Source organism: Lepidochelys olivacea, assembly GCF_965140295.1.
Source record: "Lepidochelys olivacea isolate rLepOli2 genome assembly, chromosome: 2".
Lineage (NCBI taxonomy): Eukaryota > Metazoa > Chordata > Testudines > Cheloniidae > Lepidochelys > Lepidochelys olivacea.
The window spans coordinates 5,306,752-5,328,390 of record NC_140412.1 but is presented as its reverse complement, the minus strand read 5'-3'; the positions used below and the strand labels follow the sequence as shown (position 1 = coordinate 5,328,390).

At 48.4% G+C, this 21,639-nt stretch overlaps 1 pseudogene across 1 annotated transcript; it reads right to left on the bottom strand.

Annotated features, from left to right (window-relative positions):
- Positions 1-10,928: 10,928 nt before the first annotated feature.
- LOC311515699 (lymphocyte antigen 6E pseudogene) lies at positions 10,929-14,819 on the bottom strand (annotated as a pseudogene). Its single transcript, XR_014714602.1, has 3 exons — positions 14,768-14,819; positions 13,106-13,225; positions 10,929-11,404 (listed from the first exon to the last, which is right to left on the bottom strand). The product of XR_014714602.1 is annotated as a lymphocyte antigen 6E pseudogene (transcript).
- Between the last annotated feature and the right edge of the window lie 6,820 nt (positions 14,820-21,639).

Sequence of the window (21,639 nt, the reverse complement as noted above, 5' to 3'; positions counted from 1 at the left end):
TCTCCCTGGTTGGATTCAGTGACGAGGGAAACAGCAATTTAGAAGGCTGGGTCCCGCTGGGGCAATGCTCGGGTTGGGAGGGGTGGAATGTGTGTGGGAAGCTCAGATCCGGCTCGCCCTGTGCTGGCAGGGTGGTGTGAGGGACCCGGTGCAGAGTGAAAGGTCCTGACCCTGATTGCTTTTGTTTCTATATGTCGCCATTCTGCTGGGAGGCATGAGCAGCAACCAGGGCTGGGTTCAGCGTGCAGGGGTTCCTGTGAGAATTACAAAAGAGAATTGGGTCGGGCTCAAACCCAGCAATCTGGGAAAACAAAGCCCCACCCCTAGGCGCTTCTAGGAAGCCATTTTGCCCCACTCGCGAGCACAGAGTCTAGGTATAATGAAAGAAAACGTATTAAAAGGCAGAGGGAATCCGGTATTAATGTGGGAAAACATCACCACCACAACTCCGAAGCATGCAAACCATAAGTAAACACCCACCCACAGTACGCTGGTCAGCGTCCTTTGCCTCAGTTTCCCACCTTGCAGTATGAAAGTCTGACAAACAAATGCCACTCCCCTTTCCCTCCGTTACACCCCACTCCCCGTTGTTTGTCCAAAGTCAGCAAAGCCCCAGAATTCAGGCGTTCACGTGGCTTCACAAAGCCCTAAATGGTTTGTACAGGGTCTGATTCAAGCCAACAGAATTCCTTCCATTGATTTCTATGCGGCTGTGAAGCAGGCCACTCGATTGGACACTATTGTAGGTAGGGACTGTCTCTCACTATGTGTCTGTATAGCACCTATCACTGCGGTGGCCCTAAGCTCAGCCGGAACCTCTAGACACTACCATAATACTCATAAATTATGGCAATAAGAACAGTTTCTAGATTTCGCTGCTGGAGTCAGGGCATTCTCAATAGAAGCCCCTCAGCTCAGGAATTTCCACCCCAACAATAGGTCCAGCCAGAGTCCATCTTTATTGAGCAAGTGTGGGCTAGACTTGACCGGCTAGACTTGAGACATGTAGAAAAAAGGGCAAGGTGGGTGTGGTCTTAGTGTTTTCTGGTGGCATTTCTTTTTCTGTCTGCGTGCGTGAATATCACGTTTCAGTAACACACATCATCTTGGGGTATATTTTAGAAGCCTTAAATATTCACAAAATCAATATTGTCCCATCCACTAGGAAATGCAAGAAAAAATATAGAGTCTCCAACCCTAACAGTTTTATTGCACATCTAGTGCTATTTGGTATTTTTATTAAAGCCCCTGCTCTTGGATTCATGTTATTTCATGAAAGCCTCTGCTTTCTTGGGGGGAGAAAAGGAAGCGTATAGCCGTCACAGCTGCAGAGAGAAGCTTGAAACTTGAATGAAGTTCACCCTAAAGGCTCAATCACCAGAAGGCAAATATAACGAACCTCTTATTTTTATTTTTCAAAATATATGATTTTATAAGCTGATCTCATGATCTTTGGGGCCTGACTCATGATTTTTGAACACCTGGTGTGGCCAACACTCACCTGTGCAATCTGCTGTGCCAATGGACATTTGATGACTGGGACACTGAACAAGAAAACTGTGGCCCAATTCCCCACTGCTTTACTCCAGCTTTGGTAGCAATCAGTGTGGAACTTGGAGAGAGGAGCACAGATTGCTGGAGGGAAGGGTTTGGAAGAGGCACCAAGAAGTCTGTCTGTGTGCACATGGCTGGAATGCTAAGCTGCAAGTGGAGTAGCTCTGTAAATAGCTGCTTTAGTAAAGAACAGGTTCAGTTTCATAGGAATGAAGGCCTCATGTGTTATTACCCAGAATGCAGTTCATGAAACACTTGCATCCTGGGGTCTCTCCGGTGATATCTCTGGCATGACAGAAAAGTGATGCCAGCTCTCATGGTTTCCTCAGGAGTCACATCACTAACTGGAGCCCATCTCCAGGTGGAGGATGAAGCTCTAGCCCCCCTCAGGAATTTCAACCCCTACCTTGGGGGGGGCGGGGCGACCCTTTGATTGGTTGCCTTCCCCACTTGCCTGCCGTCTTGGGAAGAGCAGCCAATCAGGGCTGCTGCAGGAAGCAGGTAGTTCCAATCCCCAGGAGCTGCAGCTATTCTTGGAGGAGTGAAGGAGAGAGCAGAACGAGCCCATCAGCTCAGGGAGGCCCCATGCCCTACTCTCCCTCCCTGCAACACCCAGGCTGGAATGGGGACCCTGCTGCAGCCCCACCCCCTGGCCTGGAAAAGGGAGATGAACCCCAGGAACTGCAGGAGAAGCAGAGTTGAGGCTGTGGGGGGCTGGGCTCGGGAGGTGGGATTGATTTCGCGATTGAGGCAGAATTAATTGCTGGGCAGGGGGATGGGCAGATATGGGGTGAGAGCTCCTACAGTGGGAGGCCCGAATCCCCTTGCCCAATGAATGTGGGAGTGTTGGCAGCATTCATTGTCTCTCCCTGTCTTACACACACACACACACACACTCATTCACTGGGGATGAGCAGGGGAGTTCAAAATCAAAAGACAGATCAAACAAAAATACCAGATAGTCTTTTTGGCCCCCAAATCTCCTGATTTTGAGGGTCTGACTCATGATGTTTGAACCTTCGGTGCAGGCAGTCCAGCAGGCAGACAGCTGGGATAACACAACGGTGAATCAGGCCCTGCCAACACCGTAGCAACGTGCTGCACTTCTCCACAGCACCTCTCCCTGGCCCGCCCTGGAGGTGTGGAAAGGCGTGTAACATTGCTGTGAACCTCACTAACGAGCCCAGCGGGCAACGTTGTGCAAAGCAAAGGGGTGATGGTGTTACCTGCACCCATTGGGGCACCTCACCTTTTCCCAGGCTGTAGGGCTTCAGGCATAACCCGGTTAATTTAGACACCGCCACCTTTTCTGTGTTTTTGTTTTATAGGCAGGCCAGGTTTCAATGGCTTCTACCCTTTAAGGGTTTAGGGGAAATTATCCCACTGTTCAGTTATTAAATTTATGAGGTGGAGTACCTCAGTTTTCCTTCTTATACAGCAGACCAAGTTTGTAATGTTTTTTCTGCCGTGCTAAGCTTCAAGTTTATTCACAGGTAATAGCTGAGAAGCATCATTACCATATGACCTTAAAGATTTTTTTTTAAAAATTATACACACTATATGTTGTTACAGGGGTACTTATTAACATTAAATTTAACCCAATGTTTAATATTAACATCCAATCCATTAAAAGTATCTTGTTATACTGTGCCTTTTATTTAGAGATTTGTTTTTAAGGCCAGTGTGTTTAATGTTCTCTTGAAATTTTTGCATAGGCTTTTTAATTTAATTATATCCTTGGGGTTTTGGTGAATTAAAAGGTAGGTGTGTCATGTGTATAAGCAGACTCCTTTGGTACCTGTCTTCAGATTTCAGCACTGCATACGCACACAAAAAAGTATATTTTTTTCTACTTAGGGTTAACCTGTTCCTCTCTTATTTTTAGGTTTGACTTCTTTTTCCACCTTCCTCTCGAGGGTCATAATTTGAGCCTTTTTGTTTCAGGTAGTTTGTTTGCTGACCAGGTATGTTCATTATCTGCAGCCCCTTTGTGCTGCCATTTATGGGCAGTACTCTGCTTCCTGTATCAGCTAGGTAATTTGCATTGACAGGGATGCTTTTTGGCTTGCTTTTGGATCCAAAGCGATCAGCAGATCTCAGAGACTCTGTCTTAAAAGGGACACAATCAATTTCCACCAGAGTTTTGATTTCTTTCCACTTTCAACTCCTGCTTCCAAAACACACAGCAATCTGAAAAAGAAAACACAACCTACTGTGGCTCCTTTTGGAGCCCTAATAGGATTTTAATTAAGTAGCATGTTTTAATAGGCAGCAGGTTTAATTAATAGGCAGCAGGTTTAAAACAAATAGAAGGAAGTATTTCTTCACACAACACAGTCAACCTGTGTGGAAAGGCATGCAAGAAAATTTTCCTTTGAAAATAAAAAAGTTGTTGGAAAATGTTACAGAAGGGAAAAAACAATTAATGGCATGGTGGAAATTGGTAAATTTTACCCTAAATAAAGATCAAATGGTTCTACAAGCATATGTAGTAACTGAATCTGTGGGAATCCAATTAACAAAAAATTTGGTTATGTATTCCACTAATCATCACTCCTGGGCATACAAAAAAAACCAACAATGAAAAACCATGGACATGTTTCAGTGTGTAGCCAATGAAAATTTGGGATATGTGTGTAAAAACGGGGCAATGAGGCACCACACAATGTCCTGATGGGAGGCCATCTTGCCTCACAGGGCTGCTAAGGCAGGAGGCAGGAGCTTACATGACTAGCATGATGCAATCACCCCAAATAGTCGATATTACTATGGGGAAATGAATTATTGTTCTTTATTACTTATCTCTATTGCCCCGGTCAGGAGAATGGCCCCATTGGGCTGAGTGCTGCATACATGCAGAGGAAGGCATGGTCCATGCCCCGTGTTGCTCACTATTTGACATTGGTGAGGCCTCATTTCTGGAGTACTGTGTCCAGTTTTGGGCTCCACACTACAAGAAGGATGTGGAAAAATTGGAAAGAATCCAGCGGAGGGCACAAAAATCATTAGGGGGCTGGAGCACATGACTTATGAGGAGAGGCTGAAGGAACTGGGATTGTTTAGTCTGCAGAAGAGAAGAATGAGGGGGGATTTGATAGCTGCTTTCAACTACCTGAAAGGGGGTTCCAAAGAGGATGGAGCTAGACTGTTCTCAGTGGTAGCTGATGACAGAACAAGGAGTAATGGTCTCAAGTTGCAGTGGGGGAGGTTTAGACATTAGGAAAAACTTTTTCACTAGGAGGGTGGTGAAGCACTGGAATGGGTTACCTAGGGAGGTGGTGGAATCTCCTTCCTTTGAGGTTTTTAAGGTCAGGCTTGACAAAGCCCTGGCTGGGATGATTTAGTTGGGGATTGGTCCTGCTTTGAGCAGGGGGTTGGACTAGATGACCTCCTGAGGTCCCTTCCAACCCTGATAGTCTATGATTCTGTGATTTCTGGCTTGTATGTTTCATGAATTAGCTTTCTAACATAATGGTCTGATTTGTATTATAAATGCTTAGCTGGAGTGGGATTTGAGTGGGCCATTTGAGGTGGAAGTGGGGCAAAGAAAGGGGAGTGGTAAAGGGAGAGGGGGACAGAGAAGGCGAGGGAGGTGAGGGGTACAAAGAGCAGGGGTGCTGGGGTAGACCCCCCAAAATCCTGAGATTGGCTTAAAAATCATGAGATTTTTAAAAAGCGGGCAGGGGCGTCTTTTTCTTTACCTTGAGGTTACGCTTGGCTTGTGTTTTCTAGCTTTTCTGCACAGCCAGGAGGGCTAGAAATGTGACCGCCCCTGGCTGGAGAAGCAGGGGGTTAGTTGTGAAGGTGCTGTGTTCCTTAGGAAGAAAGAGCTGAATGCGTTAGGGACTGCCAGTATTCCAAGAAGATAGGCAGGTGCTGCCCAGATACCTTTACCTCTGTGGACTCCTGCTGGTCTTACACCTGGAACATGGGCTTAGCAATGCACAAATCTCTTGTGGGTCAGATTAGGCATCTGAGAGATTTTCCCACCCATTTAAATCCGTCATATTGAGTTAGAATCCTCCCAAGAGCAAGCTGTCTCGCAATTTACCCATCGCCCAGTTTCATATTAGCTAGAGAAACAGGTGCTTATACACTGGGAGCAGCTTTGACCCCAGGACAAGCAGCAATTGAAAGGGTGGGGTAGCTTGCATCCAGACTCTGGATTCTGTGGAGAGAACAATTACACCACCAGGGAGGGACTCTTGGAAGTGATTACACAGTTCTCCAAAGATAAATTATTGCACCACCAGGAAGGAATTTTTAGTCCTAATTAAAACTGGTTGCAGCAATTGACTATTAATGTACCTAGACTTTAGCAAGGCTTGTGACACAGTCCCATATGACGTTCTGATCAGTAAACTGGAGAAATGGGGGCTCGGCAGAACTACCATTAATGGATACATAATTGCTTAAACAAGCGCAAACAAAGAGTAACTCTGAATGGAATGATGTCGGATTGGAAGGAGGTCTCGTGGGGTTCCACAGGGATCTGTTCTGGGTTCATGTTATTTACCATCTTTATTAATGACTTGGATGTAGGAACTGAGAGCACACTGATCAGATTTGCAGGTGGCACAATACTGGAGCAGGGGGAGGTTGCAAACATTTTGGAGGATGGAGCTAAAAGTCAGAGGGATCTTGATAAATTGAAGAACTGGGCTACAGACAACAAAGTGGAATTCAACAAAGACGAATGTAAGGTGCTACACCTACGGGAGAAAACCCAAATGCACAAATACAGAATGAGGGAAACTGGCTTGGCAGCAGCACTGCTAAGGAACTGGAAGTCAGCGTGACTCAACACGAGTCAGCAATGTGCTGCTGTTGCAAAAAAAGAAATTGCTATTTTAGGTTGCGTTAACAGAGGCACAGCGTGCAAATCACGGGAGGTGACAGTACCTCGCTACTCGGCACTGGTTAGGCCTCAGCTGGAGAACTGTGTCCAGTTGTGGTCACCAATGTACAGAAAGGATGTAGAGAAACTGGAGAGGATCCAGAGGTGAGCGACAAAGATGATCAAAGGGCTGGAACACAAGCCAGATGAGCAAAGGCTGAAGGAACTGGGTGTGTTTAGTTTGGAAGAGAGGAGATTAAAAGGGGACATGACAGTGCTCTTCAAATACTTGAAAGCCTGCCATAAAAAAGATGGAGAAAAGTTGTTCTCTCTTGTCAGAGAGGGCAGGCCAAGAAGAGGCCATGGGTTCAAACTCCAGCAGAGCAAATTTAGATGAAATCTCAGGGAAAACTTCCTAACAATAAGAACAGCGGAACAGAGAGCTTGGGAGGTCATGGAAGCTCCTTTACTGGAAGTTTCCAAAAGGAGGCTGGAGAGCCATTTGTCTTGGATGGTTTAGACACAACAAATCCTGAATCTTGGCAGGGGTTAGACTAGATGACCCTTGCAGTCCCTTCTAACCCTATGATTCTGAGATAGTTCTCCAAAAACTTCAGCTCAGTGCACAGCTGTGTCCAAAAGGCTAACAGAATGTTAGGATCTATTAGGAAAGGGATAGAAAATCAGACAGAAAATATCATAATGCCACTATATGAATCCATGGTGCACCCACACCTTTAATACTGTGTCCATTTCTGGTGTCCTCATCTCAGAAAGGATGTAGCGGAACTGGAAAAGGTTCAAAGAAAGGCACAAAGATGATCAAGGGTTTGGAACGGCTTCCATATGAGGAGAGACTAAAAAGATTAGGGCTGTTCTGTTTAGAAAAGAGACATGTGGCGGGGGGTGGGAGGGGAATATGAAAAAAATCTACAAAATCATGAATGGTGTGGGAAAAGTGACTAGAGAAGCATTATTTCCCTTTTTCTCAATACAAAAACCGGGGGTTAACCAATTAAATTAATAGACAGCAGGTTTAATACAAACAAAAGAAAGTACTTTTTACACAATGCACAATTATCCTGCACAATTCATTGCCGGGGGATATTGTGAAGGCCCAAAGTATAACTGGGTTCAAAAAAAGAGCTAGATAAGTTCATGGAGGATAGATCCACTCATGGCTATTAGCCAACATGGTCAAACCCTATGCTCTGGCTGACCCTAAACTTCTGACTGATAGACGCTAGGAGTGGAAGACAGGGGTGAAGCACCCCAAAATTGACCTGTTCTGTACAGCCTCTCTGAAGCTCTGGTACTGGACACTGTCAGAGGCACAATACTGGGCTAGATGGACCAGTGGTCTGACCCAATATGGCCACTTTTATGTTCTTATGGCTTCATCCTTCAGTCAGCACAAAAGCTGCAAAAAGCCAATGATTTTCATACTTTCCTTCCCCCAGATTGGATGCCTGGATGCTGGCAGTTCTCAGTGAAGCACTTGCATTTCTGGAATTTGCTTCCCTGGGTGGTCCAGTGTAATTCAAGCTTGCTGACCTTTCCCCAGTGATGTAAAGCCCATTTTCTCCCTCAGGCTTTAACCCATCAGGGTAATGGTGGGGGAGATCTGCTCCTGTTGTTTGGCTTTTGGGGTTGAGTCTGTATTTAGTTGACATTAGAGTCACTAGGATCTTTAGATTCAAGAAAGAGGAGGAAGACTGGAGGGTGCTGGTCAGATGGAGGGACAGTAAGGGAGCTCATCGGAAAACTGTAGACATTGCAGGAATGTGACTTCGAGACCACACAAAGACCTGGACAGAAGCAGGGTAACGACAGTGCTTAGTCCATATGCCCCTTATTGATGGGATAATTGAAAATCCTGCTCTTCGCATGAACACATGCTCTGGGCATGGGAGAAGTTTGTTGGTGACGGAACAGCCCCAACCCAGATGCCGAAGATCTGCAGGGTGCCGTTGTTCCTGGTTCAGCTGCTGGAACAATAGCGCCAGGATTGCAAGAATGGATTTTAGCCCATTTTAACACTGCACAGGTATCTGAGCAGTGTAGGATCCAGTGCTTAACTGGAAGGTGCATCTATCATGCAGCATAGGGGGTGTTGTCCCTTGTGGTTTATAGTCTCAACAGATATCATCAAGAGAATAACAACATAAAATCCAATGCCTGCATTTCACGGGCACTGCAGGAAGTTCTGCAGCATGTTCTGATTAGTTCTTGGAACGCCCACATAGCAGTTAGGAGATGTACTGTCCTACTTAAATACTGCAGGAGGGATCTTCTCTTGGCAAACATCTCTGCAGCTTTGAGTCACCTTTTGGGCTCTCCCATGCCTGGCATGTCTCTCTCCCATCTGCAGCCTGGCTGAGCCCAGTGTTACCGTATGTTCATCAGATTGATCTCAGGTCTCACAGCAAGTCCCTCTTTTAATACGTTGTCCAAGAGGACATAGTGCTGGGTGAGGCTCCAACTCTCCTTTTCATGGGTGAACAAAAACTCCATCCATCTTGCAACTGCAGCCACCAAATATGGTTGAGAGGGCAGGAATGGCCGACGTGCTAGATGCTGGCAATTGGGAAGCTGCTATGGAAGTAGACGTACCCAGGGTGAAGACCGTGGAGGTGACTGAAGGTGGTATGATAAGAGACAAGAGCAGATAACTGACCACAACTCTGCCTTTCCCATGTAGCAGTGATTAGCCTAGCACACAGTATCCCACATGGGCTCTGTCCTGGGCCTTATATAACCACAGTACCACCCACTCCAGGGTAATTATCTTTAGGCGAGATGGTGACAGGTCTCTCCTCTATATTGCAGCCAGTGAGTTGGTGCAACCAAGATCAACTTCCCAGCTCTCCTGTTCCTAACCTGGCATCCAGGAGAGGGTGGCTATGCGACAATGTTATTCATCCATCTTAGGGGTTGTCCTGCCGCCCATCACTGTGGCATCTGGGAACCTTCCATGTAAAATCAACAGCAAGAGTCAAATCCCTAGTGTGGTCCATGGAGTTGATGCCATTTCTCTTTTTTCCCCAGTAAAAACTCTGCTTTGAGTTTGATTTTGTACATTTTATTAATTTACTTATTTTTAGGTTGATTTGTTTAGGGCTTTGGGGGGATTAGTTGGGAATTTGGGGGTAGAAAGGGATGTCAGGGTGGGGAGTGTCATTCTGCTGGTGGGAAGGCCTTTTCGAAGGGGAGGGCTTTGCAGTGGTTCCTAAAAATGGCCAAGCTCTGGGGCTGCCTGATCTCCTCTGGCAGATTGGTTCATAGCCACAACCCCTCAGCTGAGAACACTTTGTTCCCAGTTCTCATGCTGGTCAACCTGGGCTTGCTGATCTGCATGGTCTCATGGTCATTAATGTAGCTCAGGCTAGAACATAAGAATGGCCATACCGGGTTAGACAAAAGTCCATCTAGCCCAGTATCCTGTCTTCTGGCGGTGGCCAATATCAGATGCCTCAAAGAGAATAAGCAGAACTGTAATTGTCGAGTGATCCATCCTCTGTCATCCAGTGCCAGCTTCTGGCAGTCAGAGGTTTGGGGACACGTGGAGCATGGGGTTGCATCCCTGTCCATCCTGGCTAATAGCTAATTGCTGGACCTATCCTCCAGGAATTTATCTAGTTTTTTTCTGAACCTAGTTATACTTTTGGCCTTCACAACATCCCATGTCAATGAGTTCCACAGGCTGACAGTTCATTGTGTGAAGTACTTCCTTCTGTTCGTTTTAAACCTGCTGCCTATTAATTTAATTGGATGGCCCCTGGTTCTTATGTTATGAGAAAGAGTAAATAACACTTCCCCATTCACTTTCTCCACAGCAGTCATGATTTTATAGACCTTGATCGTATCCCCCCCCTTAGTCTCCTCTTTTCCAAGCTGAAAATTCCCAGTCTTATTAAATCTCTCCTCACATGTTCCATACCCTTAATAATTTTCATTGCCCTTCTCCGCACCTTTCCCAGTTCTAATATATCTTTCTTGAGATGGGGCAACCAGAATTACACACAGTATATTCAAGGTGTGGGCATACCATGGATTTATAAAATTTAAGGGTGGAGCAGCAAACAGTCTTTGCAAGGGCTTGTCCAGGATCCTCCAGTTCCTTGGAGGGCTCTACCCAGCTGCCCTCCACTCAGGGGTAACCTTAGTTTCTTCATTCCCATGGTGCATTTGGAACAGACAATGAGGAAAGATAACTCATTCGAGGTGTTTGTTTCCCATGTAAGGCCAGAGACTACCTGTTGGGTAAGGGTGGGGGTCTCAGGATCCACACAAATCTCATCCTGAGGAATTGAAAACCTCTGCTCTCCTGACATAATTCCTCCCTAGAGAGCCCCTGACCTCCATGGCACCCGCACGTTCAGCAGGAAATACAGGGGCACGCCGCAATCCCCAGTCTACAGAACGTCAGTCAATGTGTGTTGGCATCTCCGGCCAGAACAGGCATTGTGATGATTTATTACTAGGGTAGCACCAGTGGGCCCCATTCAGGGATCAAGGCCCCACTCTGCTAGGCACTATAGAGATAAATCAAACGGAGTCCCTGCTCCAGAGAGCTCACAAGCTAGAGCCCAGGCAGGCTTGTCCGGAGAGGGCAGCACTATTCAACTGAGCTTCTTGTGCTTTCAACCCCACGAACATGGCAGTGAACGTACTGGACATGCCGAGCTGCGGCTGGGAACAGAACCATGGCGGGAAGGGCGATACACGAGTTGCGTACGAGAGCTAGTGCTTAGGGCACCAGCATGGGTTCTTCAAGACAAACCCCTGATTTCCCAACACATCACAGTCCGCTCCAGACAAGGAGACAGACAAAACTGGCCAAAATCCCAACCTCCAGCGTTGCGTAGCTGATTCTCAAGCTGGCCGCCCCGCTGCGGTTGCAATAGTCCCTCTGGCAGCAGGAGGTAGACACGTCTCCCAGGCCGGCGTGCTGGCTGGCTGCTGTACACATAGGCAGGCACAGCTTGGTGATGCGCACTGCACCGGAAGAGCCTAAATCAAAAGAGAAACAAAGCGTACTGCAGCCTGGCCCGGAGGGGAGAGCAGCCTCATGGACTAGCTCATCTGGCAATCAAGGGCTGAGAAATCTTCATGATCTACAGCCATCCCACTGGTAGTGGCCACCTCTTTGAACAGGGAGCTCATGTGATCATTCCCCTCTATTTGGTACTGGTGAGGCCACTCCTGGAGTACTGCGTCCAGTTTTGGTCCCCCCACTACAGAAGAGATGTGGACAAATTGGAGAGAGTCCAGCGGAGGACAACAAAAATGATTAGGGGGCTGGGGCACATGACTCATGAGGAGAGGTTGAGGGAACTGGGCTTGTTTAGTCTGCAGAAGAGAAGAGTGAGGGGGAATTTGATAGCTGCTTTCAACTACCTGAAGAGGGGTTCCAAAGAGGATGGAGCTCGGCTGTTCTCAGTGGCAGCAGATGACAGAACAAGGAGTAATGGTCTCAAGTTGCAGTGGGGGAGGTCTAGGTTGGATGTTAGGAAAAACTTTTTCACTAGGAGGGTGGTGAAGCACTGGAATGGGCTCCCTAGGGAGGTGGTGGAATCTCCTTCCTTAGTGGTTTCTAAGGCCCAGCTTGACAAAGCCCTGGCTGGGATGATTTAGTTGGGGATTGGTCCTGCTTTGAGCAGGGGGTTGGACTGGATGACCTCCTGAAGTCTCTTCCAACCCTGATAGTCTATTCTATTCTAATGTGGAATGCTGCACGTGGAGTTAAGACAAACCCACACGTCCACTTGCTAGAGAGGACAAGGATGTGGTGTTCGGGGTGGGGGGTCTCAGTAAAGCGAGGGAGCTCCAGCATTGCGGCATAGCCAAGTACTCAGGGCATTGCTCTAAGGCTTGAGAGAGGACAGTCACTTCTCTGCTCTGCCACAGCCTTCCTGTGGGACCTTGGGCAGGTTGCTTAGGCCCAGATTCAAGAATCATTGAAATCAGTGGGAGCTAGGCACTTAAATACCTTTGAGGATCAGTGCCTCAGTTCCCCATCTGTACAATGGGGACAATGGCACTGCCCTATCTCACCGGGGTGAGGCCAGGTTAAAGACTGGGAGATGCTCAGGTACAACAGCAGTGGGGGCCAGATAAGCACCACCTGCAGGAGTATTTAGCGCCCTACTGAAGCACATGGAGTTGGTGTCTGTTCTGCCACCGCTGTAATAACAAGGAGTGACCAAGAGCCGGGTCATAACCATAACAGGACTCCCAGTGCTTGCAGAGGACCCGGGTTTCACTGCAAAGGGGGTTGGACTAGATGACCTCCTGAGGTCCCTTCTAACCCTGATATTTTATGATTCTATGATATCCTTGGTAAGAAGCAGGTGAGCACTTTTGAAGTCCCAGGCTGCCATGGCTGAGCCAAATGAGTGCAGTGACCTTTTAATAATGTGTTCACTGGTCAGTAATAAGGAGAATAATTAGCAATTATATGGGGCTATACCTGTGAACAACATTAATTAAGCCTCACAATATCCCAGTGAGGTAGGTTGAGTGAATTTGATTATCTCCATTTCAAAGCTGGGGAAAGTGGGGCAGAGGGAGTGTAAGTGATGTGGCCAAGCTCAGAGAAAGAGTCAGTGTCATGTAGCATGTGGCATTAGAAAGCAGGAGTTCTCTGTTCTCCGTGATGTGCCCAGACTAGTAGACAGACTCTCTCTGCTAGTCACTAATGCTGAAACTTACTAGATTTGTCAGTCCCGATTATTGTTGCACAGTATTTGTCACCATCGGTACAGTCAGTGGGGATCATGCACTGGTCGTTGCTGGACTGGGCGATGCAGGTGTAGCACTTCAGCGAGTGAGCTAAGGAAGGGAAACACCATGCAGATCACAGAGATGTTTGCAATACATGACACCAAGGTTTGCAATACATGACACCACCATCCTGTCCCTCCATCCCCCAATCCATCTGCTGATAAACACCTAACCCCCATTACAATAGTAAAAAACACTTTCTAATAGATTTGTCTCACTTTTCAACACACATCAGAAAATAATTAAGATGACATAGGGATTTCTAAGCCAGATCCCTCTACTTTGTTTACTGCCAATAGTGATCAACACTAATGCTTCCTACCAGGAAACCCTTCCCACAACTAAAGCACTGGGATACTTATGCAATTCTATACCTGCAAGATTGGCTTTAATAATACTCTGCACATTTAGAGCACTCTGCAAACAGTAACATGGCAGTAGTCTCTCCAGAACGAAGCTTGCAGTCTCTGTTTATGGCTGAATTTTGCACCCTCTCTATACTCCCCCAAGAAACGACAGATTGGCCTGAAAATTGGTAGGTCAAGCCAGGGACCAGGGTAGAGTTTGTGGGTAAAATTTGAAGAATTTGAGCGAGGGGTTTGCCAGATAGCACACCCTCAGCTAGTTCGGGTTGAAGGCACCCCATTCAGATGGGGAAATGTAATTGCCCTCAGTTTGGCCAATTACATTTCCATTTACTTACATTGGGCAAAGTGAAGCACACTGATGTTTGAAAACCCATCTTTAGGGATTAGGATAGGTCGGCAACAATGCAAGAAATGGGTGAAATAAATTATACAGAATGGATCCTCTGATAAATAAAGTGGGGGGATAGCTCCCTTTGATGGACAGCCAGCCAGCCAGTTAGCTGTAAAATCCCTCTTGGTAGCTGTTCTTTGCTTGCTTTACCTGTAAAGGGTTAACAAGCCCCCAGGTAAAAGAAAAGGAGTGGGCACCTGACCAAAAGAGCCAATGGGAAGGCAAGAAATTTTAAAATTTGGAAAGAAACTTTCCCTTTGTCTGTTGTTCTCCGGGCTGCAGGACACGGAGCAGCAATGCTATAGGCAAGAATGCTGTGTAAGGTTTGAATCAGGTATGAAAAATTACCTTCCATACCTAGAAGAAATCATTTGGATCGGGAATGTTTAGTTAGATGCGATCAGGTTTATTTCTTATTTTGGCTTGTGGATCTCCTCTGTGCTAACCCCAGATGCTTTTGTTTGCTTGTAACCTTTAAGCTGTAACCTTGAGCGTTTAATACAAGCCTGGAGTGGCCAGTAATTTTTAGAATCCTTGTGGGCCCCCACCTCCTGCACTCGAAGTGCCAGAGTGGGAATTCAGACTTGACAGGTCCACAAAGAATAATTTCACTTTCAGCTGAGAGACATCATGGGGGGGAGGGGGGAAGACTCTGGGATTCCCACCTTCTGATGCTTAATAGCTCCGACCATCGTGCCCTCTACAGAAATGCTGGTCTCCAAACCACAAGGCAGGTCATTTCAGAATAACGTCAGCTACCTCCCCATGTCCCCCTCCTTTCTGAGCATGTTGTAATACCGTGCAGCCCAAGAGAATCACTGGGAACCTCACCTTGTTCAGCACACAGGACAACAGCCAGCAATATAGTCAGGCAGGTCCTCATCTTGCTTTGCATTCCTCAGCCTGCACCGCAGGGGTGGGTTATATACCTCCCCGGGGTTCTTGTGACTACGAAGGCTGGAATTTTAAAGGTCCATTTCTGAAGTGGGCTGGGTCACTCATGACAACACACTCTGATTCACGTGGCAGCTGTGCTGAAGAGCTGCCGCATGGTTTACTGGGCACTGAATCCGCATGGGAACCAAGTACTGGCTTTTCATGCCCAGCCTTGTCCCCAGCTTGCATTGGTCTTGGATTCTAGGGGGCTGACTGTCTGGGGGCAGTTGGGAGAGGTTAGGGATTAGGTCACGTCCCTGACAGTAAACCTAGGGCCTCTTCTAAGGAAGCATCACCATAGTCAGCCGCGTAGGGTTATTGTTCATGATCCGTATTATGAATCTTTGTCTCCTCCTCTGATTCCAAATGAGGGGCAAAAAGAATAGAGTTTCATCTGGGGCACAGAACAGTGTCTGGTGGTGACTCAACTGTCCAGATCAAACCTCACCAATCAAGTGCTGGGTGCAGAGCCGCTGTGTGCGGGACCAGACCAGGGCATCCCCGGGGTATCCCACAAAGCCCAGGCACATGGGAAGACCTTCTGCCAAGGCAGGTCAGCAATGCATGAGAGTCTGGCAGAGCAAACAGAGGAGAAGGAGGCACCTGTAAGATTGAGTCCAATGCATATGGCACGAGGGAGCGAACGTCACTTCCTGAGCAGCGATGTTGTAATAGCTGTAGATGGCCCCCCCTCCCCCAACCATGCTAGGACTCTGAAGTTGTCACGATACCAGAGTCAGGGAAATTTGCCTGAGCAACAAGAAGATACTGTCCACCAGTGAGGTGTTCAAGATCTTTGAGCTCTCCACAGCTCGGGAACGGATAGGTGACTTTTTTTAAAAAATAGGCAGCAGGTTTAAAACAAACAAAAGGAAGTATTTCTTCACACAACGCACAGCCAACCTGTGGAACTCCTTGCCAGAGGATGTTGTGAAGGCCGAGACTATAACAGTGTTCAAAAAAGAACTGAATAAGTTCATGGAGGATAAGTCCATCAATGGCTATTAGCCAGGATGGGCAGGGATGGTGTCTCTAACCTCTGTTTGCCAGAAGCTGGGAATGGGCGGCAGAGGATGGATCACTTGATGATTCCCTGTTCTGTTCATTCCCTCTGGGGCACCTGGCATTGGCCCCTGTTGGCAGACAGGACACTGGGCTGGATGGACCTTCGGTCTGACCCAGTGTGGCCGTTCTTATGTTCTTGTGACAATGGTGTAACTACAGTAGCTGATGCAGGCAGGGACACGTATGGTTCATTTCCAGGTGGCCGTGTCAGACGGTAACTGAGACAACAAGGGAGATCTAATGCCTAGTGTTTCACAGCTGGCAACCAACGAAATGAGGGGCTAATGCACACGACTGGGAGTCACAGGAGCTGGGCCGTGTTTGCAATCTCCACATGTGACCTTGGAAAAGCCATTTACCCCTTGGTGTCTCCTTTTCTATCTTTACAAAACAGGGAGGCTGTAGAACTGAGTGAGTCGAGCCACACTACGCGTGGGAAGAGCCTGGGAGGGGACACGGCTGGTGGATGCAGAAAATCTCTCTGAGAAATGGGAGCAGAGATTGTTTGAGGGAGTAGAATGACATCCAGATCCGTGCATCCTGTCAATCAAATCCATCCAAATCCTACGACCACTGACCCCTGAAGAGCCAAGCTACATCCCTCCAGAATCTGGAGTGTCATTTTGATGGCTCTGTACAGACAGCTCCAGGGCACTCGGTCCCTGTATGGAAGTTGCGACTGCCTCAGGGCGAGCACACTATTAAAAGCAAGAAACATGACATCTCTGCAGACAGCTAGGAGAGGCAAATGACTGGAGTAACGTGGCCTACCACGTGCTGTGGGTAAGAAAATGCATGTTCCTACCTGGTGCGATCTCACGCTGCGGGGAGTGTGTGGGTGTAGCTGGTAATAGGTAAAACATCATGTAAGCCACGAGGGACAGCCTTCTAATTAAGTGCTGTCCGTAGGCAGTTTTCTATGCACTGCAATTAATACACACCCAGCCCCGCACATGGTCAGCAATGGGCAGATGTTCTGGCATTGCATCAGAACACCAGCACGGAGCAATAGTTATCGAGCCCAAATTCTCAAAGCAAAACAAATGACCACCCATGTCAACTGACACGGTCCCCTGGGAGAGAAGCGTCAGCATGGCTTTGCACAGGGCATGGCTGCTGGGGCAACAGAGGGGATAGAATTCCCTTTGGGAGGGTCAGGGTCTCCACCCCAGGTCACAGAACTGGGTTGAGCCCCAAGTCGAGGTGTTCTGGTGACTCTTGGTTGCCGCTTCTCTGAATTTATCTTGATTTCTCAATGCAAACATTACCCCTTGCGCCAGAGACCTTGCAGACTGTGACTGTCTTTGTGTGTTTCTGCCGAGACCTTGCACCTTCATTGCAATGACCTGGGCAAGGCTCTCAGACATGTTCACTTGAAATAACTCCCTGGAGAAGTTTGCTCCCAGGCTCATTGCGTGCGAGGATAGCAAGAGATGCAACCCACCAAATTGTGTCTGCTCACGTTAGCCAGCGGTTCTCAAACTCTTCCACAGTGCGACCCACATCTTAGATATAAGGAACAAACTTAGAGTAGTCACGCTCTGGAATAGGCTGCCAAGGGAGGTTGGGGAATCCCCATCATAGGTGGTTTTGAAGAACAGGTTGGACAAAACCCTGTTAGGGATGGTCTAGATTTACTTGGTCCTGCCTCACCTGCACTAGGTGACCTCTCGAGGTCCCTTCCATCCTATGATCTTAATGCCGAGATTGCCCCAGACACCTCCTCTTTTATTCGCAGGCATTGCGCCGATGCTCATGACTGCAGGATCTGAGCCTGTTACCTTTGCTCATGAATTTACCCGCACAACCCCCCTGTGAGGCAGGACAGGGTTACCAGTCACACTCTGCAGATGCAGAGAGGTTAAGTGACTTACCCAAGGTCATGCCGCAAGTCTGTGTCAGACCGAAGACTGAATCCCAGTCTCCTGAGGCCTGGGCCTGCCCTTTAACCACAAGACCCTCCTCTCCTGTTTGCATCCAGCTAATATCCCTCTGCAAGTATAGCAATTGCTGACGTGGCAAGGTGAAACTAGGAAAGTATTAAGTGTGGTTTTAGCTTCTATTAATGTGTTTTAGCAGGTGACACAGGGGGAGAAGCCAGAACCAACAAGTGCCCCACAGACCACAAAATGGGAATGATCAATGATTAAAGGCACTCACCTAAGGCTTGGGAGAAGTCCTTGCTTCTCCCACAGGCTGCCTGTGTGCCCTTGGGCAAGTCACTTAGCAGGTCCGTGCCTCAGTTTCCCATCTCAGCAATGAAGTTAATAGTCCTGCCCTGCCTCACAGGAGGGTCATTGGGGTTAATACACTCAAGACAATGAGGCACTCAGGTAATGCAGAGCAAAGAGCCACGTAAGTACTATGGGCACAAGAACTATTTCTGAACATTAGATTGAGAACGCCAAGGGGAATGTTGGCATTTGTCAATGTGGGGGCACTTCAGGCCCACGCCCCCGAGCTGTGAGGAATTATTTTGGGTCTGTACACACTGGGGTTCACAGCCCGCCTGGCTTCACATGTTAGTACGTTCCAAAAGAAAAACACACGGACTGCCTAAAGGAGTAACACACCCCAACCCCACTGCAAGGCCTGCATAGGGCATTTATAATCTATTGATTATTTGTATTGCCGTACAACCTCGAGGCCCCAGTCAGGGACTGAGGCCCCATTGTGCTAGGCACTGTACACACATGTAGCTAAAAAGACAGCCCCTGTTCCGAAGAGCTCACAGGCCCAGCCTATGATGAGAGAACAACAGGTGGACATAAAAGGGGCGGAGGACAAGCTAACAGGGAGACAAGCCAGTTTGCCGTGAGGGGCAGCTACCGCACAACTGCCTAGCCGTTGTCGAGGGGGTTTGGGCGTCGCCACAGAAGTGAGTTTGAAGGAGGATGGTGGAGGCTTTGGAGGTTTGTACAGGCCCGCCTCTCATGCACAAGGGGTGGCCCAGGAGAACGTGCCATGTATATCACCATCCTCTGACTGTGAACAGCCAGGGCAAGAGGGCTGAGATTTTCAGCATTCCAGAATGAAACCAACTTGCCTGTTGTTATTTAGATTGTGGTAGCAGCTAGCAGCTCCAATCATGGACCAGGAACCGCACCGTGCAAGGTGCTGTACAAACACAGACTGCCCCCAAGGGGCTTACAGTTGACGTATCGCAGCCCATCATGACTGAAATCACTTCTTAGCCCCACCCCGAACAGGTTCTAGCTGGAGAACAAACGTGAATTATCCACGGCTGTTTTCCCAGGGCAACAGCTTCACTTCAGCAATGTCAAAGGAGAAACCTCACCCTACAGTTCCAGTTCTCTATTTAGAAAGTTATTAGGAAGTGCAATAGGTGTCTCAAGAGACCTGTCTCCTGTGGCTTAGGTACAGGGAAGTTCCCATGGCCCGGTAATAATGAAGCAATCACTAGCTATTTTTAACAGGCTTTGGACTGGAAAATGACTGATGGTAAAGTCACTCTCTACTCACAACTTAAATTCCATTTACTCGTGATGCCAGAGTGAGGTGCCACTCAGCACGTTGACTCTGAAACCTAATGATGAGTGTGTAAAATGTCAGTCTTGTCAATTATTTCACTGCTAATCAAAGCACACAAGAAAGATGATTGACATATGTGACCAAAGGCCCTCAGAATGCCAGCTGGCAGAGGGCTACATAATAGTTACAGGGATCCCCTGGGTCTGATACTGTATCTTCGTACTAGGTCACCAAAGAGTGTCATGTAAGGTGTCTACCAAACGCCTGTGTCACAGTGGGTATCATACACATTGCCAGATGTGTGCGCAGAGAATATGGAAGGAGCTATGCACATATTCTGGAAATCATGTTCTTAGAGCCTTGAATTAAAGGGCAGGTCTGCCAGAGGTACATGCCTTACGACAGGTCCCACCAGGCAGGAGGTGGGACACACACAGCTCCCTGGCTGTCCACTGTGTACCGTGTGGCTTACAATGGAAATCTACTTGAACGCGGAGTCAAGTGACGCAATTGTGGGGACTCCTGGAGAAGACATTAACAGGGAGAGGTGAGCAGCGGGGGAAGGTGGGGCAAGCCTACAGAAGAACAAAGGACTGGTCTAAGGGCATGTCTACACTACTGCTTATGCTGGCAAAACTTGTGTCACTCAGGGGTGTAAAAAAACACCCCCCTGAGCCACATACGTTTCACTGGCATAAGCGCTCCTCTGCACAGCTCTCACACGGACATAGCTACCGCCACTCACTGGCGGTGATTTAATTCTGCCTGCGGGAGAGCTCTCTCCCACCGGCACAGTGCGGCTACAGGAGCGCGGTTACTTGCATTGGTACAGCCATGCGCTCGCTAGTGTAGACATGGCCTGACATACCTAGGGGTGCAGAGGAATGCCCTGGCATGCTGCATCTGAGAAGACAAGCTGCCGGCAGGCTTGGTCTCATGAAAGGAGGGTCTGAGCCATAGGCGCCGACCCCACGGGTGCTCCAGGGCTTAGCACCCACCATCAGCCCCTCCTGCCCGCCCACACAGGAGGCACTGGGGGGTGGGGGGGAGGGAGCAAGGTCGGGAAGAGGTGGGGTGGGGCCTTGGGGGAAGGGGCGGAGTCGGGGCAGGGCCTGGGGCAAAGCTGGGGGGAGCCCCCCTCCCACCACATTCGAGAGTTGGCTCTTCTGGTCTAAGCCAGCCTGGGTGAAAAGCCCCCCGAGGAGCACTTTGGGGAAGAAGCCTGTATTAGACGAGAAGGCAGCTTCTTTGCGGCGTTTCGGCTCTTGCATGTGTGTTCTGGTTTGACTTTGTCTGTAACCCTCTGAGGCCACTAGTCCCCTTCGCGTCTTCTCCAGTTTCTTCCTTTGTTACATAAACGTCGTCAGGGCTTTTACCATGAGCCCATCTACGTGCTGCGGGTTCAGGGCTGCGGGGTCCAGCTGTGACACTGGTCAGCGGCATGGGCTGCTCCTTTGGGAGCTGTGGCGCTGGGAATTCTGGGAGCGTCCAGCGGCTCTGAGGCTGGACGCTGCAGGCGGATGCTCAGAGGGCTCGGGGGTTGGCGTGTGCCTATTGCTAACCTGCCGAGGGACAGCGGAGCCTGCGTAGGCTGAGGGGGGAGGAGTGCGTGTCTGTGGCTGGGGGTGTCAGCGAGCTGACCTCTGGCAGGCACAGACAAGACACCCTCATGCAGAGGACAGGTGGTAGCGAGGTGCATCCCAGCCCTTGGCATGCCCAGGAAGTGTCACGACATAAGCAGCTGACGCCTCCTTTTATTTCTGGCCGCCCAGCTCTGAAGGCAGCGTTGCTGCCAGCCGCAGAAGTAAGGATAGCAGCACCGCAACCCCCCCATAACAACACTGGAAGCCTCCCCCTACAACTCCTTTTTGGGTCAGGACCCCTACAATTACAACACTGTGAAATTTCAGATTTAAATATCTGAAATCGTGAAATTTACGATTTTTTAAACAAAGACATTGACCAAAATGGACTGTGAATTTGGTAAGGTCCTATTTATATTACTAGGAGACATGTATCCACCAGACACGAACTAGCAAAATCACTTTGGGACCCATCCAACAATCAGATTAGAAACCCAAAGTCCCTGCTTCCTAATAGATGGCGGTCAATTGCACACAAGTCCTCTCTCCTGCTTTTACCGCTGTCCAACGCCCTCTCTTAAAGTTAACATTTTAGAGCCCTGTTTCCAAATATGTCCTCACAAAAAC